Source organism: Mustela putorius, unplaced genomic scaffold (assembly GCF_011764305.1).
Source record: "Mustela putorius furo isolate JIRA1106 unplaced genomic scaffold, ASM1176430v1.1 tig00003974_pilon_pilon_pilon, whole genome shotgun sequence".
NCBI classification, from domain to species: domain Eukaryota; kingdom Metazoa; phylum Chordata; class Mammalia; order Carnivora; family Mustelidae; genus Mustela; species Mustela putorius.
Window position 1 is genome coordinate 9,829,401 of NW_025422117.1, and position 25,624 is coordinate 9,855,024.

The following is a 25,624-nucleotide window of genomic DNA, read 5'->3' on the forward strand; positions in this document are numbered from 1 at the left end:
ATTGGGTTAGAAGTACAACTCAATTCAGCATACTCTTCATCCACTGTTCTTTCCTTTGTTTCATTTATTCCTCATTGTATCCATATATTCCATCCTTCTTAGCTTTTCTCATTCTCATTCCCATCAGCTCATAGGTACTTCAATATATTTAATATATGCATTGTCAAAAGCTCAGTTTTTAAGTTTACTTATATCTAGGTATTTATTTCAACACTGATTTACAGCTTTGGCAAGTGGTATGTGATTTTTAAATCTCAACTGTTTCTTCTTACTATCATTGAATACATGTTGATCACATCCTCACTGTATGGAATGTGGTAATTGACATGTAACCAGGACATGATCTCATATTGTTATTCTTCCCTTGATTGGAAAAATCTGTTTTATTTTTCTCTAAAAATAAATCACCTATTTGGTGATTTATATATCTTTGATTTGGGGAGGATGTAATTTCAAAATGAATAACTAATTCAGCAATATAAAACATGGTTCTTTTCACCTGTTTACCTTTAAAAGTTGCACATACACTAGTTTCTTTCTTCTGATTGCTGCGTTTTATTCCACGGGGTGTAACCACTCTTTATCTCTTTATTCAGAAATAAAAATTTAGGGGCACCTGGGTGGCTCAGTGGGTTCAGCCTCTGTCTTCAGCTCAGGTCATGGTCTCAGGGTCCCGAGATCAAGCCCTGCATCAGGCTCTCTGCTCAGCAGGGAGCCTGCTTCCCTCCTCTCCCTCTGCCTGCTTCTCTGCTTACTTGTGATCTCTCTCTGTGTCAAATAAATAAAATCTTTTTAAAAAAAGAAGAAGAAACAAAAATTTAAATACTTTCCAGACAGACACCGTTACCACATTACCATTACCACAAGAATGCTGAATGAGTTCTGGTACATTTCATCTTTCAGGATTGTGTGAAAATTTCTCTAGGCTATATATTCTGGCAAGGAATCACCAAATCATTGAATGTATGTTGACTGAATATAGTAAACTACTTGCTGTAGCTGCACAAGCCAAATTTCTACTAGCAGTGGAGAGTTTTCTTCAGTTCCACAAGTATAATCCCAGTATTTTACCTTTGAAAATGTTATGGATATAATGTAGTACACATTTTTTTTTTTTAAGAGAGAGTGTGCAAGTGTGAGTGGGGCAGGGGGAGTAGAGAAGGCCAGAGGAACAGGGAGAGAGAGAGAATCTTAAGCAAGTTCCATGATCAGCACAGAGCCCCCATGGAGCTCTATCCCACGACTCTGAGATTATGACTTGAGCCATAATCAAGAATCAGACACTTTGGGGCACCTGGGTGGCTCAGTTGTTAGGCATCTGCCATACACCTAACCAACTGAGCCACCTAGGTATGTGGTACTTTTTAATTTTCATTTTTTAATCCATTATGATTTCGTGTACCTTATAGGGAATTTATTTTGGTTTTATCCTCTGTGAAATGTTTGTTTATGTTGTTCTCCATTTTTCCATTGTGTTTCCTGCTTTATTTCTTAGTGATTTACAAAAGTTCTTTTTTATTTTAGCTTTTAGCCTCTTGTAGGTTTTTGCGTTTGAATATAACTTTTCCTAAGCTTTGCATATGGTGTTATAGTTAAACTCATCAGTTCTTCATACTTTCTTTAATGTTTTAGATATTCTATTTCAAAAGTCCTTTCCTGAGTGCAATATATAGGATTTATATTTCCCTGTAATTATTTCATCATTTATTTACTCACATTTAAGCCAGATGAATCTGAAGTCCAGCTCTGTAAATGCTGCTGAGATCTCCTTTTATTATGTTCAAGGGAGTGAGCCAGCTTGCTTGATATCTTAGATTAAATAGTTCATCACATATATTGATTTGTTCTCCCCATTTATCCTAGAATGAATTAGATGGATGATGATAGATAGATGATAGATAGATAGATAAGCAATAGATTGATAGAGATATATAAATAGATATCTGAACTTCCTATTTATTCCCTTTGGCAGGTCTGCCCTCTTAAAAAATGATTTAAAATGTCTGAATTTCTTTAAAAGTCTCTCTTTTGGTTTACTTTTAAAATTACTTAGCTATATATCAAATACATATTAAATAATTTTATTGATCCTTTTGAAATTAACTGATATCCTTACAATATTGCCTTCTCCATTCAACAGTGAATCCTCATAATATTGTCTTCAATCAACATTTATTCTGACAATCATTTATGCCTTTCAGAAAAATTTCTTCATCCCCTTGATGCTAATATGCATTAAATATATTACTGTGTAATTTATAGTTTTTGTTGACACTGTAAATTATCTTATGTATTAATAACTCTTAATTATTGGTCTTAAAAAATCCATTTTATTTCCATGAATCAATTCTCATACTCAGAATCTTGCTATTCTTCTTATTTCTAATCTTTTTAGATTAGAGTGGGATCATCATTTTGTCTATAAGACAGACCAATCTGGTTACCTTCATTTTCTGTCTTAACATTTCTCCCTTTTTTATTCTCTTACAGTTCAGGTTAGAATACATAGTGCCATGTAAAGAACGAGAGATAATGGGCATTACTGCCTTATTTCCATCTTAGAGAATAAAGGTAGCATTTCTCCATTAATTAAAACATTTGATGTAGGTGTGTTATGAATTTTCTTCTTGTTAAGGATGTTTTCTTTATCCTTAGTTCACTAAGGGATTTTTGTTTTATTTGTTTTAGAGGGAAAGAGAGTGGGAGAGAGACAGTGTGTGTGCACACAAACAGAAGTAGAGGAAAAGCAGAGAGAGAGGGTGAGAGAGACTCTTAAGCAGGTTCCACACCCAGTGTGGAGCCATATAGGGGCTTGATTCGGGATCCTGAGATCATGACCTGAGCTGAATCAAGAGCCAGACAATTAACTGACTGAGTCATCCAGGAACTGCAGTTTACATTCTCTCTGATGTTATATAATTTTGCACTTGTATTTTTTGCCAGTTCAATCAGTATCAAATCATGTATCATTGTGGTTTAATTGCTAATGATTATATAGATTGTGACTGGTTACTAAGATGCCAACATGATTCTTATTCTTTCTAATCGTGGTCTATGATTTTGTCTATCTACTTATATATTTGTTTGTATTTCTTTCCTTTATTCTTCAAGATACCACATAGAGCTTATTGCTATTATTTTGTGACCTACATGTTTTCCACATATCTTCTCCCAGTTTGTGGCTTTATTTATAAACATTTTATAGTATCTGCTGAACAACAAATGTTATTAAATTTAAGGTAGTTAAAATTTTATTTCAATATTTTATTATCATTTCAACTTTCTGGTTTTTTTTGTTTTTTTTTTTGTTTTTTTTTTTTTTGTTGTTGTTGTTGTTAATAGTAACCCACTCTACCAAGGACATGAAGATGTTCTGAATTTTCTTCAAAATGTTTTATACTATGTTTTGTATATTTTACTTTTAAACTGTCTGTAAATGATTTTGTGTATGGTATAATACTGAAATCAAGTTTTATTTGTGATCATTTGAAGAATATTAGACATGCTATTTTTTTTAATATCCCCACGTAACTCCAACCAAGAAGTCACTGCCCATATACATTTAATGTTTCTATTAGCTGGTCTATTATATAGCCATGCTAGAAATTAGATTCCTGCTCAATGATGTGATAGGTCATGTTGGTTAAAATAGAACCACTAGCTTTTGAGGCTGGATAGCCTCAAGCAATGAAACGGTTCTTGTCTGAATCGAATCAAACAGGAAATGAGAGGGTAATGGACAGATCATTTCTTCCCCCTCCTTTTCTCCTAACTACTTAATGCAATTTTTCCGTGGAGCCAGTCCATATGACCATATAGAAGTATCTGCTTGCAAACAACTGTCTTTCTTTAGGTTTTCATGTGAAACAATAACCAGGGAGGTTATGCTTCATTGTGCATTTCTTCCTGTTTTTCCTATCTCACATCCCTACTGTCTTACTCCTATTCCCTTAGGATTGTACCTTTCAAAAAAAAAGTCTTGACGTTTAGTCTGTGTGTAAGGTTTTTTGGGTTTTTTTGTTTGTTTGTTTTTGTTTTTGTTTTTAGGAATTCAGACTCAGAAAATTGCTATTAGGAGCTGTTTTAGAAAACAACCTTTGGGATAGATTTCTACCTCACTTAAGATGTTAATGAATCCACTGATGATGGTGTTTGGAAATTATCACATTATTACTTAACATTATGCTATTATTAATTGACATGAAGTATAGGAAGAGAGGGAAACACTGGGGGATTGATTCAGTGTTCAATCAGTGTGGGACAACAAAAATCATAATTATTGTGTGATAAAACTGATGCTTCTGATGGGTATCTGACACATAGCAAAAAGAATGTTTTAGGCTCAGAAACTCAGTGAAAAATTTTAAGCCAGAGGGCCACCAGGGCAACTTTAAGTTAGACTTACCTTTTGTGGTCATAGGATTGACAGAGCTGACAAATCTGCCCCTGGGTCTTGTAGGAGCTCCAAAAGGAATATTAGATGTGCAATACTAACTAGACTTCTATTACCTGATAAGGGACTGATAAGTAAGACAAACATGAACAAACAGATTTGTAACATTACAATGGTAAACTACCACCACAATTAATAATGAATATAACAGGAAATTCATACAATTATATATGAAAAACTAGCATTAATCTACCTTACTAAATACAGAGTTACCTTGGCAAATGACATTTATCTGCTAGGCAAAGAGAATTACAATTTGTAATTGTGTGTAGTGTCAAAATGTACTTTTTTACTTACAAATACTCCATGGATCCATAAAGGGTATGAATTGATTCATCTGAAAGATGAGTCATAGGTAGAGTTTTGTATTACAGTGACTCAAGTTAGGGCACATTTTACAAGACCTGTAGGTTTTTCTTTTTTAATTGAACTTGCACCCAGTTGTATTTGTCATGGGAACAAATAATTGGTTAGTTATCACAAATAGTTTTTCAGATCACTCTATTCTGATTAAAGATAACACCTAGTAACTGTGTGAGACAATTTAGAACTGGTACTAGAATTCTGTCATACCAGCATCTTGCTATCCACACTTGCCATCCAATTAGCATGTTTCATTAACAGCATTTACACCCACGTCTCTGGTCTTCAGAAAACAACCCAAAGAATAATTTTTGTAAGATGCTTGCTCTCTCCTCATTAAAGAATTTCTCAATGCCTGTTAAAATATATATATATATATATATATTTTTTTTTACCTCATCTGGGAATGTTTCTAAATGGTAGATTAGCATGGCAGGCAATGTAAAATCCCTTGCAACATTCTTGTCTTCAATGGACTTGGAATCTCATTACCTTTCCAATTCAGCAAGAAACTTTTGATATTTCAACTTCATTTTCTGTAGAACCACATTGAGTCAGGTTACAGTCAACTCTTACTGAGCTATCAATTAATACCACATTTGTGACAGAATATCAGACTCAAAATCTCGGGTATGTGCACTCATATTTATAAATTTAGCATAAAGAGAAGTATGTTCCTCATATCCTTGTCTAACACCACAGGGATACATTTTCATACATGTACCTAAGTTTTCTTTATACGTGTGGTTGTAAAACTTACATTATTCTTTCTTACAAGTTTCCACATCTCAAATTTGATTTTACAGTTGGCCCTGTGGAATATGATATGATTCTGCATTTGTGGATATTGTGAAGTCATAATTTATACATTCACATATAAAAATGCATACATATATTCATATAGCATGTGTATATATATACACAAATTGCATACATAGGCAGATAGTATATATTTGTATAGTCAACTAATAACACTGAGTGCCTAGAAAATGTATAGCATTATCTTATGATCAGGAATAAGAGATACCAAAAATTAAGAATCATCACCATCCTCATTATCATCACAAAAAATGAATAGCAACAACTGAAACAAAAGAAAATCTTACCCTGGAGAACTTTTGTAATGCTCTGGTGTGTAACATAATTTTTACCTTGCCATCTATAAGGAGATCAAATAAGGATAACCACAGAGAGAATGATATTATATATATATCATATAGTAGAGTGATATTAGGTGATATTTGAAGCAAATTATACATATTAGGTATAAATACTATATATATTAATAAAATGTGGCTGTAGGAGACAGGACATGTTAGACAAATGTGAAAACTGTTTTTAGAAGGAAGGATGAGTTTGGTGTTTGAAATACTTTACTTTGACAATAGTATAAAGAATATATTAAAGGAAAGTTATAGACTGAATTATGCATTCAGAATACACTTGATATAATATTTTAAGGTATATATTACATTACATTTGAAAGTGACTGCCACCTTTCAGTTCCAAAATCTAAATTGATTACATGATCTCTTATATATTAACCCAAAGCAAAAAAAGAAAATCCTCATTGTAAATCTTGATTTGAACTCAAAAACTGAACATATAATTAGGTGGATAGAACAAATTCTTTCTTCAATGAGCTCAACATTTGAATTTTTATTATTAGTTAGTACTGTCATTTTAATATCTCTTTTGCCTTGAGATGAACAGACCAACTTAGTCCTTCCTATGGTATAAGCCCCATTGGTTCTGATGGAAAACTTCAGCTTTCAAACCATGTACCCTGAAGCAAATATTATATTTTCTCTAGTCTTTAGAGAAAATAAGCAAACATAAATTAAAGGCATAGACTGTGTCTTTGCAGTGTCCTTTTTTTTTTCCTGTGGTGTCCAATGTATTATAGATTGTGGATGAATATTAAATCATGATGGTGACAAAATCCTAAACTGTCTCATTCTTTAAATCACCAAACTATGAAATTTTATCATTTACACATGATGTTAAAATGGCTGGAAAAAAAAGAGAAAAAGTTTTATATTTCCTTAGGTCATTTTGAAAAAGCAAAACAATTGGCATACATGACAGCATCCCATCTATCTGTGTGTTTAATAAAGCCAAATGTGATGAAGACTAATGTACCATACTGATGTTTGCAGAATTTCATTAACGTATTTCCAAGACCATCATAACTCACTCACCTCTGTTGAGTTTATGAGCCATGGGTTTTGCTCTAGCACATAAAATCAGCTTGCCTAATACAATGCAGGGACTAATAATATCAAAGATGACACTTCCTCACATTTTGAAACAAGGTGACTCATTTATTTTCCCCTCCCCAGTGTAACAGGACAATCGAGTCATTTAAATTAGAACTGAAATTAGGAACTTATACAAAGTCACTAAGTGATAGTAACTTATCTTTCATAATAAAAGTCTGGTATTTTTAAATCACAAAATTCAGAGTGCTACAGCAAAGAAATACAATTTATCAGATTAATATCCATAAAATCTCCCGTTATATGAATTGTTACTATCCATTCCTATTGCTGTCTAGAATAAATATTTTTAAAATCTTCAAGCAGCTTTAATAACATGCTGATAATAAATGGACACAGTTACTCATTTATTATGCTCCAAATAATAATATAAACAGAATTTAAGGAAAACATTTATCAAATATATTGCATTCATCTATTTTTATTATTATGTTGAGTCAAATATATAGCTAAAGGATACTTTCATAGACTGTTTATTTCACTCTAGTCCACCACCTTTGGTGATTCTATTAGATTCATATTACCGCTGTTCTCATAAAAAATTAAATTATCAAGTGTGTTTATAGCTGTAAACCAATTAAATAAAAAATAGCAAATGAATAAACTAAAAAATAATGACTATGAGATCTGGCTTCTATCTCCTCTGTTCTCTTGTAATGACCTTTCCCTCCAATGCCTCCATACATCCCATTTGCTCCTCTCCTGCCTCACTGGCCTTCTTCTTTCGCTTCATTATGTCAGATTCATTCTCTCTCAGATCTAATATCCTTTCTTCTTACTCTGTTTGGAAAGCTCAAATGCAGTTTTGGCATGGCTGCCTCCTTGTGATCTTACAGGTTTCAGTTTCAGTTTATTTTATTCTGATGAAGGTGGGAGAAAAGAAATCTCTCATTTACTGAAATACTAGAATTAGTTCAGTGTATTTTAATGGATTTTGGTCTAAATAACATGGAATACTGCAAGACTTTTTTTTTAATTATGAGATAGCTGTTCAAGTCTCATTTTGTTAAAAAACTGTGTGACATCATCATATTGGATGAATCATTGAATCAATTAAAACCTTTTATATCACCTATATAAATTTAATACTTATATTTATTACTACAAAACGTGAACTCCTGGACAAATCTCTGATATTAAATGTATGAATTTGCAGAGACGTTCACCCTAGGATTTTCCCCTTTCAGTATCCATGATCGTCTCCAAAGATGCTCACATTGCCAAAAGGTAGGGTAGAACAGAAGATTTCATTTATCCCTTCAGGCAAGCAGTCCAGAGACTTGCAAACACAAAAGCAAGGTAGGCATTTTCCTTAAATATCCATATTTTAAATTCCAGTGAGGTATTAAGCTGATTTAAACTTACTGATGTCATTTCTATCTAATCTATAATATTTGAAAAAATGCACATATAAATGATGAAACTTCTTTGAAATTATTTTACCCAAAATCACACAAGATAGGAAAATAATGGTTGGCTCAGTATGAGCAATGCAGCAAACTGTTAGAAAACAAACTAGGATCCAGGAAAATTTAAAAAGTTGATCTAAAGTGGGCAAAATAAATGAACAGATAGCTACCACCAAAAGGTAGACAAAATGGGTATATGCTCACCACATCTCATAATTTAATATATTACAATTTATAGTAATAATGATATAAATGTTTCCGCTTGCCAGTTTCCAAAAAAAGCAACAAAATTTATAACTCAAAACATAGGTAATTGTAATGTGAAAACAAGCACATTCATACAATGGATAGTTATGTATTGAGCAAATACAATTTCACGACATCAGGCAGTTTCAGCCAAGAAACATTTTTGTGCATCATTTGTTTCTAAGCCAAGAAATTATATATAAAAAAAAAAAAACCATAGACCTCCCAAACCTCATGTATATTATATTCCTGAGATAGCAGATAGTCAATAAACAAATTAATGGGTCAAACACATTATGTTGTCAGATGGTGAGGCATGCTATAGAGAAACATAAATCAAGAAAAGGGCAGTAATTGTAGGGTTTCAAGTTGGACTGTCACAGTGAAAGTGACATTTGATTAAAGGTTTTGAAATAAGTAAGTCATGTCGATATATGGAGGGAAAACCTCAGTGTTTGAAGGCAGAGCCTTGGTAAAGACCCTAAAGAAGCAGTTTGTCTACATTTTTTTTCAGGAAGAACAAGAATTCCACTGTGTTACAGAAGATAAAATAAAAGGTAGAATACTAGGTAAGGAGTAGAGAAAAAAATAGGAGATGAATATAGACTATGTATATTGTATATACCATTGAAAAGCTTTTGACATTTATTCAGAGATGGAAAGCCATTGTAAGGATTTGAGATGTATCGTGATCTGCTTTAGGTTTTGACTAATTTTGTCTCTTATTGAACTTCTGTGTTTGAATACATTACCAAACTTATCTCTAAGTTACTCTTTTCTATTTTGTAAAATGGAATAACCAGTGCCCTTTTCTACCCAAGTTGAGGAGTTACTATTCACATCACATTCATAATTGCATCCTGACAATAGTACTTACTCCATGCAGAAATATAAAGTTTTGAGGGATAATTTATATAATTATAAAGAAGAATAAATGAGATAATATGTAAAGAGATAATATGTAAACAAAAGACTAGCTCATTGTTGGGAATAAAACATAATAAATGCATTAAAAATATTTATTTTTAAGTTTGATCTGAAATGAATGCAGGTGTTTTTTTTATAGGGGAAGTAAGTAGGCAACATGTTAGGAACGTATCTCTTTTAAGATAACTGGAGTGATCTGTTTTAATAAAATGCTTTATGTGAGTGTGATTAAAATTATTTTTGTTTTTAAAAATTATTATGATTGTTAAACATGAGAAGTTCCTAGTTGCAATTTGGAAATAAAACAGAATGCTCTCAATTCTTTGTATCATTGGTATGCTATAAGAATTGTCACTGGAGCATTTGCCCCTCAATCAACAGAGGACAGGAAAACTTCATGTGACTTTTCAGTTTGAATTAGGAAATGAATCGAATTAATTTTTCTAGCCATTAACCTTCCACATGAACTTACTGAGCTTTAGTGGATCCTTGATTGGTAGCCATTAAAATACAATATAATTAGCAGCATCCTAATTATATCAAACTCATTTAAGGAAATAATTTTCTTGTTCTTTCCATCCCATACAGAGTAACCAAAAATACACATTTTTATTTGGCAACTAAGAAAACCCACAAAAATAAAGAAAAAGAACACTTCCTTGTGGATTAATTAAGTGGTGGATATAATTTATTGTTTTTTAAATAATGCATAAATTTTCATTTTGTGTAATGCATAATGTATACATTTTCATTTTCATATAGTTATTGTCTATTTTGTGATTTTAATTGTGGAAACCAGAACAGTGCAAATTACATATATATATATATATATATATATATACACATACAATACAATACCTATATGAACAAATTACATTTATGAACATATATGTACATTACATATATGAACATATACGTGAACAAATTACTCATGGAAAGTTATAACTTAGTTGATAAAATAATTGATAATCATTCAAAGTAATATTTTGTATTAGTTTTAATTATTAAAAATCAAGTAAGTGATACTAATAAGTGCTCCAGTAACTTTGTGTAGGGAGAAATCACTTTGACCTAAGGAGATGAGTCAAATTTTCTCATCTTAATTTGGATTTGAAGTAGACTTTACAGATTTAATGAATAGGCAAGATAGGTTTAGAATTCAGAGAAAACAGTTTCCTAAATACATACGTTGAGCAAAGTCAGATATGAGAGTGATTAATTAATTGAAAAGCAGTGATTTTGAACCAAGGTTTTTATTCATAGAAATAAATATTACCTGTATTCATGTCAACAAGTAATTACTGATGTGATAAGAAATTTTCTATGCACTTAAAATACACTCCTGTACAGACAAAGCTTTATACCCTCCAGGAGTTGGCATTCCAAAAAGAAATGTTGAACAATAATCAATAAACATAATAAATAGTAAATAAAATGGTGTTACAAAGAGAAAGTTGTTACAGAAAAAGGAAAACAAAATTGGGAATTTTATTTTTGATACTCTATTCTGTTCTCTATATTATTTATAAAATATCTTAGCTTTTATAGTAGCTTACAATGATGTCTTTTAGGAAATGAGAAGTTAGCCATGGGGACAATGAGGGAGGAGGGCATATAGGCCTGTAAAAATAAGTAGTATAACTGCCCTAAGCAAGATGCATGCCTGGTGTATTGGGGGAACAGAAAACAGATTGTATGGCTGAAAGAGTTGGAGAGATTAATAGGGAATGGTGTCAGAGAAGTGATGGGATCAGATCTTGGAAGAATTTGTAGGCTATTTTAAGAACTATACAAAGGCCTTAAAGATCAGTTCATTCAATCTTCTATAATTAACTGATTACCAAACTGAGGCCAGAAGAGAATAAATGAATTCATGATCTTAAAGAATTGTCTTTTCCAATATGGTTCACAATAATGCAGTTTATCTGCTAATTCAACAAACATTGATGGAGTATATACACTGCACCAGTGGATACAGTAATAGAGCGGGAAGGAAAACCATAAAACAAGGCAACTGTGTTCACTTTTTGTAAGTTCTTTAATGGTGTACATACCATAGTGGAGAAAGAATTGAAGGACACATTCCAGAGGCAGTAAGGGCAAGCTGACTGGACAGGGAGAAAGGCCTCCAAATAAACAAAATGCTTGAGAAATCCTGAAGTACATAGTTAGAAGCATTCTAGCCAGAGCAGAGGCACAGAAACATGCATGGGTAGAACACAGAGGGAAGAAGATTATAACCGTAAAATAACAATATACAGATAAACATGGGGGAAAAAAATGGAAGAAGAGGAATGTAAGAAATCTGGAGAAGTAAGAAAGGATGAGATTGTGAATGATGTTATGCATCTGTTAAAAGGTATGAAACTTATTTGAGGGTTAAAGGAGACCCATGAAATACAAGAAAAAGAGATGAGCATTGGCTTTCATTCAGACTTATGTTTAATGAATATAATCCCTATGATCAAGCAGGGAATCCTATGTAAGGAAGCCAACTTGAAACAAGACAAATTAGGATGTTATTGAAATAATGGAAGAAAAAACTAACCTAAGGATTGCAGAGGAGGCCATAGGATCCAGGAACATTTGATAAGTATTAGGAATACAATGTGGTGGATTACTAAAGGGTGTGGGTGAAAAAAGATGAGAGGAGCTAAATACAAGATCTAGAATGATAGTGCTTTCACTCAATGAAACAGTGCAACAATAGGGACTTGACTCTGCTTCCTGCAGTTACCGGAGGCCCATCAGCCCCCTATTTCTAATGACAAATATCTACTTCTAGTAACTATGAGGGCTTCATCTCTATCCCTGCTATCTGAATTTAAATTTATTTTTTATCTTCTGCCCTAGTTAGTGATTCCCCTGTTTTAGTTTCAAGTTTGGTTAAATAAATATCTAAGACATTTTTCTAACACTTGAGCTGTTATCGCCATGTAGGTATGTGTGTATGTGTATGTGTGTGCAATGGAAGTAGAATTTTAGTTCACTAAACTGACCAGAAATGCCATCCAACAAAGATATGCAAGCTGTCCTTATGAAATTTTGCTAAACAGATTTCTTACAGAGGACACTGCCATTGTTACAAACAGGAATAGGCACAGTGTGCAAAAACAGGAAATAAAGAGATCAGATAAAGTGTATAGATTTATCGATAGGGCTAGTACATCTCTGATATAATATCATCTGACCATTTTAACAGCTAGATGAAAGATGGAAAATATATGATCAACTAGAAGGGGAAAATTATTTCATTATTATATATTTTTTATGAAATAACACTAAATTTTAACGTAAAATGGCATCAGGCTAGTAGAACTTGAACTTCAATTCTAATATAAAATCCCTATGGAGAGAAAGAAAAAGAGTCACATCACTTATGAAGTTAAGGACAATTGTATAACTTGAATCGGTTCTTCGAGCACCCTCCACTAATGGTAATTTTAAAGAGTTTTGCTAGATTTACCAAGTTTTTCTTTAATTCATTTCATAACTGAGCTTTTAATCTTGAAACCAGCATCCTGATGTCTCTTCAAGGTAAATTAACTGCTTCCATTACTGTGCTTCTATATGTTTTATATTTCTCTTAACATTTGCTTAATTCTGCTCTGCAACAGAGTAGGTTTGGTTACTATTTCTCTCACTAATAAACACCTTGAAGTTGAGGAAGCATGTGTTTCTCATCTGCGTATTTCCTTCAGTATTCATAAGGCACTTGAAAATGACTGTTCAGCTATTGAATGAAATTTTGTTATCGGGATGACATTATAATAGAGAGCAATTAAATAATGCTTTGTTGTGTGTTGCCTTAGTGATTTGGAAACTACTTCATGTAACAGAATGAAATAAAATAGGCACGATTTGAAACTACATTTTAGTTAACTGGATAGCTCATTATCCTGGCATTTACAAGCCATATTTTTATAGCAATCTTAGCTCATAACTTGTCACATAGTATTTTCCCATAGTTTCAAAGAAGGAAGCATTTCTTTGAAAATTTAATGCACGAAGAGATGGTATGTAGTTTTGTATTTTTTTTAAGAGAGAGAGTGTGGGCATATGTTTGGGTTCTGGAGAGCAGGGGAGGGGCAGAGAGAGGGAATATTAAGCAGCTTCTACCTCCAGCATAGAGCTGAGGCAGGGCTCCTTCTCTTGACCCTTATCATGACCTCAGTTCATGATCTTAGAGGAAATCAAGTCAGACACTTAACTGACTGAGCTCCTGGGGTGCTCCAAGAGTTCTATTCTAAAATGAAATGTAAAACATGGGGTGCCCATTGGCTCAGTTGATTAAGCATCTTGACTAGTGATTTTGGCTCAGGTCATGAGTCCTTGGCTCAAACCCCTGTTGGACTCCACCCTCAGCATGGAAGTCTGCTTGTCCCCCTCTCTCTGCACCTCCTCCCCTTTGCTTATGCTTGCTCCGTCCAAAATAAATAAATAGATAAATTCTTAAAAAGAAATGTAAAACAACTATACTTTTACTCAAGGAATTTTCTAGTCAATGATAAACCTGAAAATGTCTAGTTTTTAAATTGTGACAAAAGTTTAGAAGAACAAATTATGTATGCTTTTCCTATGAGAGAGTATACCTATATTGATATCATTGTCAATAATGACATATATATTTATTAATAGATATAGATATATAATTATTATTAGAATCATTATTATCTTCTTTTAAATTCAATTATGATAGGATAAAGGTAATTAGCAAATAAACTCTTTAAAACTTTTAAAATTTAGTAAACAATTTCATATGATTATTTTATGACATTAAATAATTTATATAATTATATTGTGAGACAGGTGTTGCTTTCTGATTTTTCCAACTCTCCAATTGAGTATATTTTATTTTCTCAAGGTTCTATTATACGTAAGTGGTAGAGACAGTAGCTGCATTATTATGAGGTCAAAATGCCATAACCATTTAACTGAGCTACTATATAAATTTGTTAAAAAACAGTGTGTATTTAGAAATAAATGTAATACTTTCTATTACTATACTTAAATTTCTACATTGCTTCTTCCCTTAGAAATCAAAAGCTTTCACAACTATACATTTCCTCATAATTCCAGCCCTATCACTCTTGGAATAGAAAGAAAAAATGCATCTGAATGTTTACTCTCAGGAGATTTTTTCCAGGTATCAAACATTTCATAGTACTTTCAAACCCTTAGTCAGCTACTGTGTCATATGTTGGATTTCAAATTCTGCATTCCAAAAATATGACCATCTTATAACTTAACATCCTAGGCCTAAGTGTGTCTCAAAGATGCCAACAATATTTTGGTCCATTGGTTTCTTTTTGGAAAGAAATATAAAAGATAACCCTCATTAGCTGAAAGACTATATATGTCCACCACCTTTAATGATTATGAGTATCAAAGCATTCTACATAATCTAAATTCTGAAGCTTTGTTGACTTTTGGAATTTCAATTGGCTGATTAATTGAATTAAAATGAATTTATTTAAAAATAATTATTAGCCATGAGATAAACTGTAAGAATTTCAAATACAGGAAAATGATAAGGAACGGAGTACTAAAATAAACCTATATTTTTTCTTTCTACTTTTATCAGTTTTATGTTTTATTATCTATTATGTATGCACATTAAATACATAGACATTGGATATATGTTATATATAGTATTTAAAATTTTATATTGATATCATACATTTTAAAAACAACTGAGTATTATAAAAAACATGAATCTATATGATTTGAATTTAGCAAATAACAAGAGTATTCTATGATTGAATCTGTATTTTACTGTGTATGACTATAGTTTCCAAATATAATGAAGTTTTAAAAGTGAAAAGATATTATGATCAGGGATAGTCCTTTTCTTTTTTGAAATGTTAGCTGATTTTGAATAAAAGAGTCTAACTTAATTTAACAAAAGGCTAACATTTAATTCGCTCTCTATTTTGACATAAATGGTCCAATTTTAGTAATTTATATTGTATGACAGATACCATAAATTGCAAAGCAAAATCTCCTTAGAAATAATTAGTAACTTATGAAGCAATTTAGTGCCACTATCTGTTTTTTTATATTTAAAAAAATCCTTACCAAAGAGTTTTTATAATTTTTCAGAGTCAGAACAAAGGTAAAATGATACATTCCAAATTGAGAACAATTATACTTGAAAGTAGTATCTTGACCTATATGATATCCTTTCATTAATTGGAAGCAAATATCTGTTAGGAACTTATTACATAGTCCATGCTTATGTAGCTTATTTTGTTACTCCAAAAAAATGTATGTAACAGAATGTATTTCTGTTATGATTGATACCTATGCTTCTAATCTTTTCCAATACTTACAAAATACCTCAAATCTGTGATAAATAATTCTGCAACACAATTGTACTAAAATTTTTAAGTAAAGAAAGCATCATGCACACAGCATGTTATATCAAATGTCAAATGATTACATTTTTAAAAAGTCAATGAGTTATTTGAAAACCCCCATCACCTCAACACCTATACCTGGTACCCACAATTATTGAAAATTTATTTTCTTTCAGCAAAAACTTCCATTTTATTGCTCCTCTGTTGTCATGGTTTCTGCCATCTCAAGTGTCATCTGTGATCTCATTACTTCATACATTTTGAGAATCTCTGAACCAGAAGTTGAACTTAGCAAGGATTCTGAGGAGAGGCAAAGAGGTCAACATCTCCAGTGCTGACAGTAAGTAGTATCCAGCTTGTGCCTTCCTGTTCTGTGCTCCAGCTTTTGAATTCTCTTCTCCAAATCTTTTTTTTTTCTTTCTGCTCCTTGATTTCAATATCACTCTGTACTGTATCCTTATATTCACTCTACTATAGTTAAATATAACCACTTAGTCAATAATTATTAAAATGAATTACTGACAAATGTGATACACTGTTCTGAACTTGTGAGATACAGTAAACAGGGCAAATAAAATTCTTATTCCATGGAGTTTATACTCTTGTCACAGCTGAACTCAATTACCCATTAAATTGCAATGGATTGCAAAGCTTACTAAAATAGTAGTTACAGATTTTATTTTAAAACACTTAATAAAATTTACCAAGATGTAAGCAATAAGCTAGGTACCAAAAATATGCATATTAAAAACATATTTCTTGGGGCACCTGGGTGGCTTAGTGGGTTAAGCCTCTGCCTTCAGCTCAGGTCATGATCTCAGGGTCCTGGGATCAAGCACCATAACAGGCCTTCTGCTCAGCGGGGAGCCTGCTTCCCCTTCTCTCTCCTGCCTTTCCACCTACTTCTGATTTCTCTCTCTCTGTCAAATAAATAAATAAAATCTTTTGAAAAAATAAATTCAAAAAACATTTCTTTGCACTTAAATAGTTAATAATATACTGGCCAGACAATAAGATATGCTAAAATAGTGAAATATTTACAAATTTGGAAGTTCTAAAATCAAATGCTGTGAGTGAATCTAAGCTTTAATACTAATTGGCTTTTGAGACAATTTGTTGAATCCACATCAATAATCATAATACTGACAATAGTAATGAGAATGATAATAGTAATAGTCTAACTCATAGGATTGCTGCGAAGATTGAATGTCATAATGAGAGCATATGGTCTTTGTGCTCAGTGAATATATTTTTGTTGGAATAATATTGTTAGCATCCTATATAACAATATATATGGTAAATGGTCTAGAAGCGTCTATGATCTGTTAACCTATTTCTGTCTGGATGAGAAAGATAATATTTAATTATTTAACTTAGCATCAAAATGTTTCCTTTCTGAACCTCAGTTTTTAATACATAAAATGGCAATAACTTTTGTACCATAATTAAAGGAATAAATAAAATGAGCTACATGAAAGTGGGATGTAAATTCCAAACATAATGTAAATACACAATCTTCTTAATATACTACAGTAAATTTATAAGAAAACAAGGGTCATTTGAAGGTGAATTACCTGAAAATCTGATGTTTGGTGTACCGGTAGGTGCCCATAATTAAATTATAATATAGGCATACCTCATTTTATTGGACATTGCTTTATTGCACACGGCTGATAATTGCATTTTTTACAAATACAAGGTGTGTGACAACTCTGCATAAAGTAAGTCTATTGGTGTCATTTTTCTAACAGAATTTTCTCAGTTCATGTCTCAATATCACATTTTGATGATTCTCAAAATATTTCAAGCTTTTTTCATTATTATTATATTTGTTATGGTGATCTGCAATCAGTGATCGTTGATGTTACTATTGTGTTTGTTCTGGGGCTATACCAACCATGCCCATATAAGATAATAAACTTAATTACTAAATGTTTTGTGCCTCCTGACTGCTCCACCAACCTGACATTCCCGTCTCTTGTTCCTCTCCTTGGGCCTCCTTATTCACTGAAGCACAATAATATAAATATTAGACTAGTAAACCCTGAAATCTCTCCTAAGTGTTCAAGTGAAAGAAGAGTTGCATATCTTTCACTTTAAATCAAAAGTTAGAAATAATTAATCTTAGTGAGGAAAGCATGTTGAAAAATGAGATAGACCAAATGCTAGGCCAATTATACCAAACAGGGAACTTGTGAATCAAAGGAAAATTTCCTGAAGGAAATTTGAATTGCTACTCCAATAAACACACACAAAAATGATAAGAAAGCAAAAGATCCTTATTGCTGATATAGAGAAAGCTTTAGTGATCTGGATAGAAGATCAAATCAGCCACAACATTCCCTTAAGCCAAAGTCTAATCCAAAGCAAGGCCATAACTCTGCAATGCTATGAAGTTTGAGAGAGGTGAGGAATCTGTAAAAGGAAAATGTGAAGCTAGCAGAGGTTGGTTCATGAAGTTTAAAGAGAGAAGCCATCTTTCTACTATAAAAGTGCAATGTGAAGCAAATGCTGATGTGGAAGCTGCAGCAAGTTATCCAGAAGATCTAGCTAAGATAATTAATGAAGGTGGCTACATTAAACAACAGATTTTCAGTGTAGACCAAACACCCTTTTATTGGAAATTATGTTATCTAGGACTTTCATAGCTAGTGATGGGAAATCAGAGTCTGGCTTTGAAATTTCAAATGACTGATTGACTCTCTTATTAGGGGCCAATGCAATGGTGACTTTAAGTTGAGACGAATGCTCATTGAACATTCAAAAATCCTAGAACCCTTAAGGATTATGCTAAGGGGCGCTTGGCTGGCTCAGTGGGTTAAGCCTCTGCCTTCAGCTCAAGTCATGATCTCAAGGTCCTGGAATCGAGCCCCACATAAGGGCTCTCTGATCAGCAGGGAGCCTGCTTCCCTTCCTCTCTCTCTGCCTGCCTCTGCTTAGTTGGGATCTTTCTCTCTGTGTGTCAAATAAATAAATAAAATCTTTTTAAAAAAGAATTATGTAAAGTCTACTCTGCCTGTGCTCTATACAATGAACAAAAAAGCCTAGAGGGCAATACATCTGTTTACAGCATGGTTTACTGAATCCTAAAGCCCACTCTGGAGACCTATGTCTCAGCAAAAAAGATTCATTTTAAAAATATCACTGCTCATTGACAATGCACCTGATCACCTAAGAGATTTGTTAGAGATACACAATGAGATTGATGTTGTTTTTGTGCCTGCTAACACTGGGAAGCCAAAAAACTCATTTGACTCACTTTATTGCAATATTCACTTTATTGCAGTGATCTGGAAATGAGCCTGCAATATCTCTGAGGTAGATACCTATATTATAAATTTTATGAGACAGCTGTGAAAGAGTATAAATACGAAAGTATTAGTACCAGGAGATTGAAATAAGAAAAAAGAAGGAATTTTCATATTGCTAAATATTATATTTAATAAACTGTGCTATATGTTCATCATCATCATTCTTTATGTATCTCTGAACCTCAAACCCCACATGCAAAAGAGAAATAATATCAGCTCATTCAACAGATTTGATGAATGAGACTTACAATAAGATGAGCTACTCTGGGGGCGCCTGGCTGGCTCAGGGGGTTAAGCCTCTGCCTTCAGCTCAGGTCATGATCTCAGGGTCCTGAGACTGAGCCCCGCATTGGGCTCTCTGCTCAGCAGGGAGCTTGCTTTCCCCTTCTCTCTCTCTCTGCCTGCCTCTCTGCCTACTTATGATCTCTCTCGCTCTCTGCCAAATAAATAAATAAAATATTAAAAAAAAAAAAGATGAGCTACTCTGAATCCTAAGTAAAATGCCTGTCCCATAGTAGATACTCTATAAATGCCATACTCTCTCTCATTTATTCTTCCCTACTTCTTGTTGTGGGTAGGGGAAATAAAGAATGACTGGCATAAGAAACAAGCTTTATACAACCACTTGAATTGCTTTCTCCATACATTACCATGTTGCCAATATTAAAAAAGGTTTTTTCTATAAACACAGTATTGTTTAAATTTTGTTCATTCTTTTACAAAAAAAGTCAGAGAGAGAGAGAGAAAGAGAGAGATCAATTGTTAAGTGAGAAAATGTTATCAGCCAATATACCCCCAAGGTGAAGACCGGAGTAAAATCCTTCATTTGTCTGGAGACACCAGGTTACATTTGTTATTTTCTGACAAACAATGAAATTTCTCTGTAGCTGAGAAAGAATTATAAAAATTTTATTGTAATTTAAATTGTTATTTATATCACAATGTAGTCAGATCTTACAAATGTTTGTTGTCTTTGAATTTCTCTACCTTCAAATGATTGAATCATATGACATACTGTATATTTACTATGGATATGTTAGATTATGTTGCCATTTTAAAAATAATATATAAAAGATCTGTATACTTCTAAGTGTTTATATTTTGGGAAAGCTCTTTAGTCAAGATTTACTTGAATATATAAAATTTTTAAAAATCTTTTTAAGCTGATATAGTTTTCACCAACTAGAAAACTGGAAGACAATTTACTAAAAGGCTTACAATATTTTTGTGATTATGTTGGACAGTCTCCACAATCATTTCCAAAGCTTATACTATCATCATGTAATAGGTGAGGAAATAAACTAGGGGTAATGTAGAGATAAAAATGTATATAATTGTTTTAGTTATTTGCTTCTCACATTGAAAATATGTAATAGTAAAAAAAAAATTAAAGTCAGAAGAGGAGAGGGGAAGAATATTTTGCCTCTAAACAGAATTGTGGCAAAATAGAAAAGAAAATGATAGTTTAAACTTGCCTTGCTCAATCTTACAGCAAAGGAGAAAAATGAAGATAAAATAGATTAATTAAGTGTATCAGAATATTTTTACCTACAGTTAATAGAAATTCCAGCCCAAATTGCACATAACAAGAAAATGGGATGCAGATACCACTAATTAGTAATTTCATTCAAAATCTCTTGAGTTTCACACATTTCCCTTTGCCAGTCCCAGAGTCTCTTCTTTTATGCGAAGGTTTGTTATATCATGGTTAAAATTACAACTTCACCTGCAGTCCACCTTTGTGAACATGACTGCATCCAATGAAGGGAAGAGAAGTGTCTCTCTACATACTGCTTTAGTCATGGTGGAAATCCTTTTCCATAGGGCCATCCAGCCTCACACCCTTAATATATCATTGGCAAGAACTGACCCAAATTGCCCATCTCTTTTAAACAGTTACTGGCCAAGGTGAAAAAATTACCAACATTACTTAGTTCAAGCATCATTTACACGCTGGGCCTGGAAAGGGACCCATTTTTTTCTGAACATATCTTCACTACGTCTAGATTATTTTGGCAAGAAAGAAAGAGAAAATAGCTTCTGAATTAAGCTATTCAGAATGAAGTTGAAGAAAATAGCTTTTGTATCTCTCACTTTAAGTATGAGTAACCTGGAGACAAGGTATAATCCTGAGCTGGGGTTTTGGGCATTATTCTGTTAGGCATTATTTTTGTTTTGGGCATTATTCTGTTGCAAACTGACTAGGTTCAGGCACCAAAGCATTATACTACCTCAGGGAGTGCCATCCATATTAAATCCATGTAAGTGCTACTACCGACAGTTTTACATCATATACCTTGGGTGGCCATTTGCATAAGCTCTGGCAGATATAGTGCCTTATAATTATCACAAAGAGCTTTGTATAAATTACCATAGGTTTCAACAGACCTTTATTAATATACTAAGCCCTGACTGCCACAATACCATTTAATATTACTAAAATATACATCAAACATAACATGCCACAGATAATCCCTTAATATATGTTCTAATTTAATCCTTGCAAACAGCTTTATGAAATAAATTACTCTATTTTCCCCATTTACAGAGGAGGAAATTGACTCCTTTATAGTTTAAATATCCTTCCCAGTATCGCAGTTAGTAAATAATAGAGATAAAGCTAGAGCTTGTAAATATCAATTACAATATTAATTCATTGTTGTTAAACACCACTCTAGCATATTTCAGAAATGTAACTAGGAAAAAGATGCGTGATCAATGGGCAAGAAGAAAAAGAACTGGAATATAAAGTGTATCTTGGCCATAAAAATGAGAATTTTTTTTTTTCAAAATGAGAGAAATAAATAGAGTGCAGAGCTGAAAAATCCAAGGGATGCTCCTGGACACAATATTTGCACTAATTAAGAGAATGTTGGTTTCTCTAAATTTTATAATCTGGAATGAGTCCAGAATTAGATAATGAGGTATTCTCAAACCAAATGCAACCATATTCATGATTCATGAATCATAGTGTGAGCAAAAGTTTTATAAGTTCATTGCCTTCTGTATTCTAAATGATGGAAGTAGAAGTAGTAACAGCAAAGGTAGAAGAATTTACAATTTGTTGATAAATAGACACAATAGATTAATAAGGATGGAGAAACAGCAGAATATCTTATCATACCTATATGTTTTCAGATTCAGATTATCCTGAAATGCTTTGTAAATAGGAGACTGATGCAAACAAATGTATAAAGGATAGTGTCTTTAAGGACCATTCCTTTTGAGGCTTTGTAGTCTTGGAATCTTTTCATTTTCATTTCCTGGTCACATTACAGTGGGGAAAATTAGCCTCTTGAGATTTCAAATTCCTTAGCTGTTAAATATGAATTAATAATATCAGTTTTTCTTTGTCTTTTTGATTTGAAGGTAATATATGTCAATCACCTAGCTGAGTAGCTATATGGAACATACCAGGCATAGTTTCTCTCTCTTAATAGGAAGAAGAGCTATGAAAAAGATATGAAATTTCTATTTGTGTTTCTCTTGTCTTTTACCTTACCCCACATATAGATTACATTCAAAACTGATCTTTAGAATCTAATATCTTAAGTATTAATTCATGAACTTTAAGTACCTCCCTTCAACAGAATATGGTTCCTTATTATAGAGGAAAAAATTGTATACAACTTCTTTTCAAAAGGATCAAAGTCAACACGTACACATCACAGTTATGCCCAAGGGAATAAGAAATCTGAAAAGGTAAGTTCTCATTCTATACTGCTAGTCTGTGTCAAGATGGCAAGTAATAGCACCAAACTTTGCAAGCCGTAAATAAGAAAATCTTATCAATATATTATATTATCTGTCTTCTTCTATTTGGTGTGTCTTTATGTTACTGATTACCTTACTTGATAAGAATTAGTTTTTAATTTCAATCATATTTAAAAATTCAATATTAAAAGATAAATATAAAATGTATTCCAAGTGAGTTTTCCCCATAACATTCAATTACATATAATGGAAAAACAAAAACTGAAAAAAGTAACCCTAATACATGAACTCCAACATTTTTACATTTTATGAAGCAAAAGTATTAAATGAAGCAAAACAAAGAACTACATCTCAAATAAATCGACTATACAGTCTACTATATTAATTTATCACTACAGAGAAGGAAAGTCATATCTCAGAATAAGAGCCTTTTAAATTATAATACCTTAAGTACATAAAGAATTTATTATGTTGTCATAAGCTTTCTCATTTAGCTACATAAAAATGACAATTTAACACATTGGCAACAGCTCTTGAGTATTATTGTTCCAATAGACTAAGAGGTACACTATACAAGGAAAGACATTTTTAAAGCCATAATAAATGGAACATTTAGTCTTAATAGTATTTATATTTAAAAGACAATACATATATATTTTTGTTTTTTAAAATGTTCCCATTCCCTTTTTTTAAAGTTTTTATTTTAATTCCGGTTAGTTAACATACAGTGTTACATTAATTTCAGGTATGCAATATAGTGATTCAACACTTCCATACAACATTCAGTGCTCTTCAGAAACGTACTCCTTAATCCCCAGCACCTAATTAACCCATCTTTTTACCTGTCTCTTCTCTGATAACCATCAGTTTGTTCTCTATAATTGAGAGTTTGTTTCTTGCTTTGTCTCCCTCTTATTTTTCCCCCTTTATTTGTTTGTTCTTAAATTCCACATATGAGTGAAATCATATGGTATTTTTTCTCTGAAGTATTTCACTTAGCAATATACTCTCTAGCTCCATCAATGTTGTTGCAAATGACAAGATTTCATTCTTTTATGGCTGAATAATATTTTATTGCATAGATGAATCAATTTTAAAGCAACATGAACCTAGAATCCTATTAGACTTTCACCCTTTGCCAGTCTCCCAGTTGCATCACCTATCCACACCTACCAAGATGCTTTAGCAGTTCATATTTAGTGTGTTTTTCCAAAGATTTTTAGATGAGATAATTTGTCTTTAATGAGGATATCTAAGTAGGCAATGAGACAATTAACAAATTTACATGATTGTAAAAACAAGCATCAAACAAACAGGAGAACACAATCACCTCACCTTAAGTATTTTGATCAGCTGGGAGGAAAGGCAGAGCAGAGAGGTGTTCAACTTTCTAGGGGAAATGTTCACTACCAGTTTACCTTTGTATAAAAATCAGTCAACATGTTTTCAGAGGCAATGGAAAGTGGTCAAAGTTTGGTGAAGAGGTTTTCTATTGTGTCTTGATCATTAACTGTTTTGTCAATTTAGATATTTTGATATTGGGGAATCTTTTTTAAAATTTCTTTTCAGTGTTCCAGAATTCATTGTTTACACACCACACCCAGTGCTCCATGCAATACATGCCCTCCATAATACGTCCCCTTCCCCCTTCCCCTCCAAACCCTCAGTGATATTGGGGAATCTGAGTAAAGCAACTGAGTTGACATATTTCATTAATTCAGGAAACTCTTATGTTATTAGGCAATAAGGCTTTGTTTAATGTGGATAAATGAATGGGTCACTAATAATTTGATATTAATTTACTACTCATCCATTCAAATCTCCATCTCCTTTCCTGACCCACTCAGGCAGAGATGAGTGGACATGCCATTTGTTGTCATAACATTATGCATACTATCATTTATCAGAGATAAATCTTTGTTTAAATATTTACCCTCAAATCAGTGATGAGCAACACTTTTTAATCCTTTGTGATTTGTAACATAGAAGGTGTCCCATCATTGATGGTGCATATCACTATGTGGAAACGAAAATACTGTAATTTTTCTGTGTTGTTTTGCTGTGGTAGCTTTTGTATAATTACCTTTGTGATTCTTTATGATTCTGTTAACTCAGAATTTGAATATTTTTGCAATCAAATATGGCACAAGCTAATAGAAAATGTCCATATGCCTGAAATATATGGATATACTAGGTTCTAATTAAATCAGGTTAAATTATAAAAAATTTTAATATATAAAATATATTGTGGCACAAAAACATAGCTTTCTAGGGAATAACATTCTCCAGTAAAATGTTTGATTTCAAGTCAGTGTAGAAATTTAAAATATATTGGGATAGTTAATTTTTTTTCAAATTCTGGTGTAACAATAACAGCAACAACAACAATAATAATAAACTTCAAGATAAGCAAACAACTGATGTTTAGCACAGGAAACAATAGTTTTAAAGATGGTGAGAAATATTCTTCCTCAAACATTTTTAGAACTGGGTGCCTGGGTGGCTCAGTGGTTTAAAGCCTCTGCCTTCAGCTCAGGACATGATCCCAGGGTCCTGAGATTGA

The 25,624-nt window shown here is 32.5% G+C and overlaps 1 long non-coding RNA gene across 1 annotated transcript in view; it reads left to right on the forward strand.

The window, feature by feature from the left end:
* LOC101675510 overlaps positions 1–23,042 on the forward strand; it is a 91,039-nt gene extending 67,997 nt beyond the window's left edge. Inside the window, exons 2-3 of the long non-coding RNA XR_199587.3 lie at positions 16,213–16,376; positions 22,938–23,042. This is a non-coding gene — a long non-coding RNA (uncharacterized LOC101675510). The remainder of the gene's footprint in view (positions 1–16,212; positions 16,377–22,937) is intronic.
* The last annotated feature ends 2,582 nt before the right edge of the window (positions 23,043–25,624 follow it).